Source organism: Mus musculus, chromosome 9 (assembly GCF_000001635.26).
Source record: "Mus musculus strain C57BL/6J chromosome 9, GRCm38.p6 C57BL/6J".
Lineage (NCBI taxonomy): Eukaryota > Metazoa > Chordata > Mammalia > Rodentia > Muridae > Mus > Mus musculus.
The window spans coordinates 114,846,977-114,854,354 of record NC_000075.6 but is presented as its reverse complement, the minus strand read 5'-3'; the positions used below and the strand labels follow the sequence as shown (position 1 = coordinate 114,854,354).

The following is a 7,378-nucleotide window of genomic DNA, read 5'->3' as shown; positions in this document are numbered from 1 at the left end:
CCTTGGAAGTTCAGAGGCTAGCTGACCAGCTTAGCTTAACCATCTCAGCCAAGCTGAGACCCTGTCTCAACCAGAAGGCAGAAAGCATCCAAGGAGTAACACCCAACCCTGTCCCTGCACTTCTCTCTCTCTCTCTCTCTCTCTCTCTCTCTCTCTCTCTCTCTCTCTCACACACACACGCGCGCGCGCACACACACACACAAAGGGGAAGAGGAGGGAGGGAGGACTTTTGGCTTTTTCAGGCAATAGGAACTGTAGAACAGTGTTATAACGCAGTTTACCTGCTTCATGCCAGAAACGTATTCAGGAATGCATAAATGTACTTTCGTACACCCTTGGTGTTTGTTTGTTTCTTGCTGAATAAGGACCCCAGCCACCTCTAAATTCCGGGAGTTCACCACCTCTTTGCAAACAGTTCATTGTCTATAAACAAACATCTAAATATTTGTTGGTGCCCAGGGTGCAGAGCTCTCGACTAAATTCTTCCCAAAGCAGAAGTCCTTGGTAAGCAAAAAGCCACTCTGGAAATTGCTTGTTTTGAAAGTTCCTTTGGCTAGAGCCTTCAGGTGAGGCGCTCGACAAATATAATTGCTGCCTCTGATTCTCCGGTCCAACGTTTGGTGTGTTTCCGGTTGCACTGTAGCCACATCTCGACCCTTCCTTGGGTGTGGCCAGCATTCCGAGGGCAGGTCCTTCTGCTCACCCAGCTCCTCAGACAGGAATTCAAACGTGGGCGCCTAATGAACACTAATGAGCGAAAGGTGTTGGCATCAGGACCGCCAGCTGCGCTCTGTTCCAAGTCCTTCCTGCTGGCAGAACTTAGACTTGGCAGTGCCACCAACAGGGCTTTCAGGACTGGTCCACTGGCACTCAGCAAGGTAGGCCCTGGCAACAAACGCACGGTGTTTTAAGCAGCTGCGGCTTCCAGCTTTATGCAACAGACCTTATGGTTTCGTTCTGTGGAACCTCGGCTGTACTCTACGACCATCCTGTTCGGGTCTGTGGTGCTTCCTACACCTTCAGTTCTGCGAACTGGAACCGTCCGGCTGCATTCTGGGGAACTTCCGGCTGCATCCTCTCCAACACCCCGCCCTGCTCTATGGAGCTTTGGCCTGTATCTAGAAACCAGGGTCTTTCTCACTTGGACCTCATTGGCAGACACGGTTCGCCCATGGGCCACCATCTGCTTGTATCTGACCTGACTCTTTGATTAAACTTGACCTTCCCTCAATATACCTCCATTATTCCCTGCTAAGCTGGCATGAAGGCATTCAAAGCCAGGGGGAAGACACTAGCCAGTACCTTCCCTCCACTTATTGGACATGTATATATCATGTATGTGTATATCTTGTTTAAATTTTCCGCTAGCTTGTGTAGCAGGGTTTCCGCTAGCTGCTGAACAAAAGTAGCAAGTGTGCAGAAGAGAGACTTAAGGGCTGGAGAGATGGCACAGCCAACTGCTCTCCCAGAGGTCCTGAGTTCAATTCCCAGCAACCACATGGTAGCTCACGACCATCTGTGATGGGGTCTGATGCCCCCTTCTGGTGTGTCTGAAGACAGCTACAGTGTAAAATAAATCTTTTGAGAGAGAGAGACTGAGACTTAAAGCATTTTACCCCCTAAAAAGATTATAACCTGTGGCTAATATATGGAGCATGCAGAGTCTTTGTGCATAGCCTAAGATGTCCTTTCTGTCCTCCTGCCTCTGCTCCCTCCTAAATGACGGCATTATAGGTATATGACATCATGCCCGGGCCTAGGAATTGAACCTAGGCCTTCCACACGATAGGCCAGTGCTCTCTCACTGAGTATCTTAGTCAGGGTTTCTATTCCTGCACAAACATCATGACCAAGAAGCAGTTAGGGAGGAAAGGGTTTATTCAGCTTACATTTTCCACACTGCCGTTATTCACCAAAGGAAGTCAGCACTGGAACTCAAGCAGGTCAGGAAGCAGGAGCTGATGCAGAGGCCATGGAGGGATGTTCTTTACTGGCTTGCTCAGCCTGCTCTCTTATAGAACCAAGACAACCAGCCCAGAGATGGTCCTACCCACAAGGGACCTCCCCCCTTGATCACTAATTGAGAAAATGCCTTGCAGCTGGATCTCATGGAGGCACTTCCTCACCTGAAGCTCCTTTCTCTGTGATAACTCCAGCTTGTGTCAGGTTGACACAAAACTAGCCAGTGCACGGAGTCTCATCCCAAGTCCCCTCCCCCATGTCCCTCCTCCATGTCTACCAGTAGAATGTCCACCCACAGGATGTGTATTGAAGAGGAGGAGCAGGGAGGAAGGGCTCTCTGACTTCCACACGGGAGGCATTTCCCTCTAGCTGTATCAGCAGAAACACCAGTCTAGAGCTTCCTGTCTGCCCGGCTCTGTCTCTAATATAATTTCCTCACCTAGCCCGTCTCTCTTTGCTCAGTTGAATCTGAACAACCCTTGAAAGCAATGTAAATATTTGCTCCCGGAAGAAACTGTGCCCAAGCCCAGGCTGATCTTGCTACCCTCCTCCTGGGCAAAGCTGTTCCCTGGCCCATTTGTAGCCTCGTGGGTACCACCCTCTCTGGCCCATTCACAGACTAATGAGGTACCACTCATCCCTGCTGCATCCCATCTTGATGACATGCTCCTTCAGGGAAGAAACTGTGTCTTCTTTTCCAAACTGTGTATTCTAGTAGTAAATGCCACACCTTAGGTAAGTACATTTTAAGGCTCTTAATGCAGATAAGGACTTTAGGGGAGGCAGGCGGATCTTTATGAGGTCAAGACCAGTCTGGTCTACATAAGGAGTTCTAGGTTAGTCAGGACTACACGATGACATTCTGTTTTGTTTTGTTTTTTCTTTAACAAAACAAAACAAAAACCAAAAAATGAACAAACTTTGAGGAATCCAGCTTCTTCTTGTGACCAAGACCTTAATGAGATTTTAATAGTTTATTTATCTGTTTGGTTTTTTGTGTTTTTTTTTTAAATTGTTGTTGTTGGTGGGTTGTTTTTCTTTTTGTTTTGTTTTGTTTTTGTAGTGCTGGGATGCTGGGCCTTAAGCTATATCTATAACCTCAGGAAATATTTAAAACTATATTTTTATTTTTAACCAACACATAGTAATTATAAATGGTTATGCATTACAGTGTGACACTTCAATACATAAATATGATGTGCAGTGATCAGGGCAAGGTGACCAGCTTATATCCCCTTGACTGTTGTTACTTCTTTGATGGGAAAAATCCAAATAAAAAATCCTCTCTCCTAACTCCTTGAATATTCAGTTAACAGTTGTCTATGACAGTTCCATGCTTCAGAGCGACAGGCATTGGTCCTCACAGACAGACAGACAGCTGTACCAGACAGCCATCTTCTATACACACACACACACACACACACACACACACACACACATACTCGCCCCCATCTACTTCTCCGGCAGCGACTTTGGTAGCAACTGTTACTTTCTCACCTTGCACGAGACCCACTGTTTAGCTCCCACATTGAGAGGATGCAGCATTTGTCTTTCTGTATCTGACTTATTTCATGCACCTCCAATGCCACCAATGTTACTGCAAATGATAGAATTTCACTTCCTTTTCTGTGGGATGATACCCCATTGTGTGCGTATAGCAAATATCCCATTTATCTGATAATGGCACTTAGGTTGTTTTCAGCTCTTAGCTGTTGTGAGTGGCGCAGCAATAAATACTGGAGCGCAGATGTTTCTCTAACATACTGGCTTCATTTCTTCTGCAGATATCGTGTGTGTGTGTGTGTGTGTGTGTGTGTGTGTGGTGAATATGCATGTGAAAGTCACAAATCAACTTCGGATATTATTCCTTATGTGTCATCCCCCACTCCCTTTATTAAAGACTTACTTATTTTGTGGGTTGGAGAGATGGCTGAGCAGTTAACAGCACTGGCTGAGCACTGGTTGCTCTTCCAGAGGACCCAGGTTCAATTCCCAGAACCCACATGGCAACTCAAAACTGTAACTTCAGGTCCAGAGGATCCATCACATTCATTCAGACATCCAAAACACCAATGCACATAAAATACAAATAAACTCAAATAATTAAAAAGGCATTTCTTTTATTTTATTCATGTATATGAATGCTTGCCTGAGTGAGTTTATGTGCATCACCTAAGTTCAAGAATTGGTGGAGCCTGTCGTAGTGGCACACGCCTTTAATCCCAGCACTAGGGAGGCAGAGGCAGGCGGATTTCTGAGTTCGAGGCCAGCCTGGTCTACAAAGTGAGTTCCAGGACAGCCAGGGCTATACAGAGAAACCCTGTCTCGGGAAAAAAAATCGGTGGAGACAGAAGAGGAACCCCCTGTAACTCGATGTACAGGTGGTTGTGAGCCTTCATGTGGGTGCTGAGAATCAAATCTGGGTCCTCTGCAAGAGCAGAAGAGCATATGTTCTTTTACCCAGGGAGCCATCTTTCCTGTCCCGATCCACCCCAGCTTGAATCACTGTGAGTAAAGTGGTGAGACAGGCTCTCTCACCATCCTGGAACTCACCAAGTAGGCTAGACTGGCTGGCCAGCACGCTTGAGTGTCTGCCTCCGCCTCTCCACCTCGGGGACTCCGAGTGTGTGACACCACTCTCAGCTTTGGTCTGCTTGTTCCCCGTGATTGAACCCAGTGCACATCTGGATGGGTGTGCACATCTGGATGGGTGTGCACATCTGGATGGGTGTGCACATCTGGATGGGTGTGCACATCTGGATGGGTGTGCACATCTGGATGGGAGCACCACAGGAGGGAGTCAGGTTCTGCTTAGTGCATTATGTCAAGAGGCACACAATGTCTCCTGAGTTTCCTGGGCTTCTCTCCTGCAAAGTTATGAAATTCAAGGAGGAAAAAGCATTTTTTCTGGGAGTCTTTGAGATGATGCAAATGGTCTTTATTATTATTACTATTATTATTATTATTACTATTATTATACTTATATCCACGAGTCCTAACATCCATTGATATTTCTTCCCTGAACTTGCCATACTTAATTTAAAAGTGATGGAATAGTAAAAAGCAATAAATGATAGGTAGCCCTATGAAGACAACCTTATAAATGAGACTGTGCCATGCTCTTTTCTTAGATAGCAGGCAGCAACTACAAATTACCCACTAAATTATTTAAATTACTCTTGACTTCTAGGCACTCTGAGCCCACGAGAGGGCTGGGTCTCATTTGTTTATTGGAATATATGGCCCTGCAGCTGGAATGTCACTGTGCGTCCCCTGTGAGCAAATCTCCTGGGATCCCTTGGCACTTAGCAGCTCTTGACCAGTTTTTTTGGTGCTTGTGCCGAGGAGGATGGCTGGAGACTGGTATGGTAGCTTGTCTTTTGCTTTAATATTTTAAAATTTTTAATTTTGAATAGATTTGTTTTAATTTTTAATTATGTATGTATGTATGGGGACTGTGATCGCTCATCTTTTGTTTTAATTTTAGATACATTTGCTTTAATTTTTAATTATGTATGTTACTGGGGGTGGTATTTATGTGAGTGTTGGTGCCTTGGTGGAAGCATCATCTCTCCCTCCCTTCCCCCTCCTCCCCTCTCCCAGATCTGGAGTTACTGGCCATTTGTGAGCCATCTGATATGGATGTTGGAAGCCAAACTTGAGAATTCTTTGCAAAAGCAGCAAGCACTTTTTAAACACTAAGCTATCTCTCCAACCCCCAGATGAAGTTAGAAGTTTTGTTTGTTTTTTTTTTGTTGTTGTTGTTTTGTTTGAGACAGGGACTCACTGTCGTTTGGGCCTGCCTGAAACTTACTGTGTAGCTATGCAGACCAGGCTACTCTGGGATGCTTATCCGTCTGCCTGCCTCTGCTTCCTAGTGGGGTTGAGCATATGAACCCCCACACTTGGCTGTTTTAACTTTGTATTCACATTTGGAGTGGGGCTATCTCAAAGCATGTGCTTCGAGGTCAGAGGACAACCCAGGGGGTATCAATTCTTCCTTCTGCTCCATGGGTCCCAGCCTTGGTGGTAAATGCTTAACCCAGCAAGCCTCCCATCTTCCTGATTTCTTCTTTGGTTTTGTATTCCTACAGATCTTAGCTCTAAGTTCTGTCCAACACAGAATCCTCAGGGAAGAGTTTCTTAAGTTCACAGAAAAATGTAGTTGGTGAGAAATCTAACTCAACCTGACTGGAGCTATTTATTACCTTGGTTTGTCTCCTTGGTAGGTTAGGAGATGAGCATAATTCTGTGAGGCTCCTTCCATGCAAAGACGATGTCTGTTTTTCTTGTTCAAATCTGGCTGGCCTTTACCAGTGGAATCTGTTGTCTGTGTGTTTTGTTTTGAAGATGCTATGTACCTTGAGGGTCTGGGCCTGAGGTCCCTGCTTGTGATAGTTCATCTTCAGGTTAACTTTATTGGATTTAGAATCACCTAGGAGGCACACCTCTGGGTGTGTCTGAGGAAGAGTCTCCGGGAAAGTTTAACGAAACTGAGAAAACTCTCCCTGTGAATATGGGTGGGACAGTACCATGGACACTTGGACATGAGATGGAAAAAGCCAACTGAGTATCACACACACACACACACACACACACACACACACACACACTCCTCTCTCGGCTTCCTGACTGTGGATAAGTATGGCCAGCTGCAACATGTTCCTGACAACAGACCTCTCCAGTTATGGCTACTGTATCCTTCTCAAACTGTGAACCCCAGTGAGCCCTTCCTTCTTTAAGTTGCCATTGTCAGGGACTTGAAGCAACAAGAAAAATAACTAATGTATCTCTTTTGCCCCTCTTAGTAGCCAGCAGCTGCAGAGCCCACCATGCTGCAAGAGAGTCCAGCTTCGTGGAAAAGCAAGCCCAGTGAGTGTAGCGTCTATGGGAGGGATACCTTCTCAATTACCTAGTCCGGCCAGTTCCCAGATGTGAGCATGCCTCCAACTCCTGCCTGCCAAGCCTAGCTGCAATTCATAGTCAACAGTTTCCTGGGCAAATAAAATGGTGATTTGAAGCTGTTGGTGTTCAGAATCATTGTAGTACTGTGATAGATAATCCAACACAAACATAGTCCCACTACAGAAAATTAGTACAATTGACTGGGACCTTGCACAGAATCATACACTGTATGTGCATCTGTTGGAGCTGGGGAGGTGGGCAGTGGAGAAGAGAACTTGCTGCATAAGCCTGAGGTCATGAGTTCAAACCCCCAGCATTCATATAAAAAGCCAGGTCTGATCACAAACTTGTCTTTAACTCCAGAGCCATCAGAGGTGGATACAGGAGGGCCACTGGGGTTTGCTGGATGCCGGCCTAGCTCCAAGATCAGTGGCAGACCCTGACACAGTGACAGAATACAACACTGAATGTCTTCCTCTGGCCTTTACACACGCACTCACTCCCACACACT

At 46.0% G+C, this 7,378-nt stretch overlaps 1 long non-coding RNA gene across 2 annotated transcripts; it reads left to right on the top strand.

The window, feature by feature from the left end:
• The first annotated feature begins 691 nt into the window (after positions 1-691).
• On the top strand, positions 692-6,982 carry Gm30448. Of its 2 annotated transcripts, none has more exons than XR_379920.3 (3): positions 692-878; positions 5,153-5,325; positions 6,771-6,976. It is a non-coding gene; the product is annotated as a predicted gene, 30448 (long non-coding RNA). The 2 variants fall into 2 exon arrangements; XR_379919.1 differs by lacking the exon at positions 692-878 and adding an exon at positions 2,365-2,697 and having other exon boundaries at positions 6,771-6,982.
• The last annotated feature ends 396 nt before the right edge of the window (positions 6,983-7,378 follow it).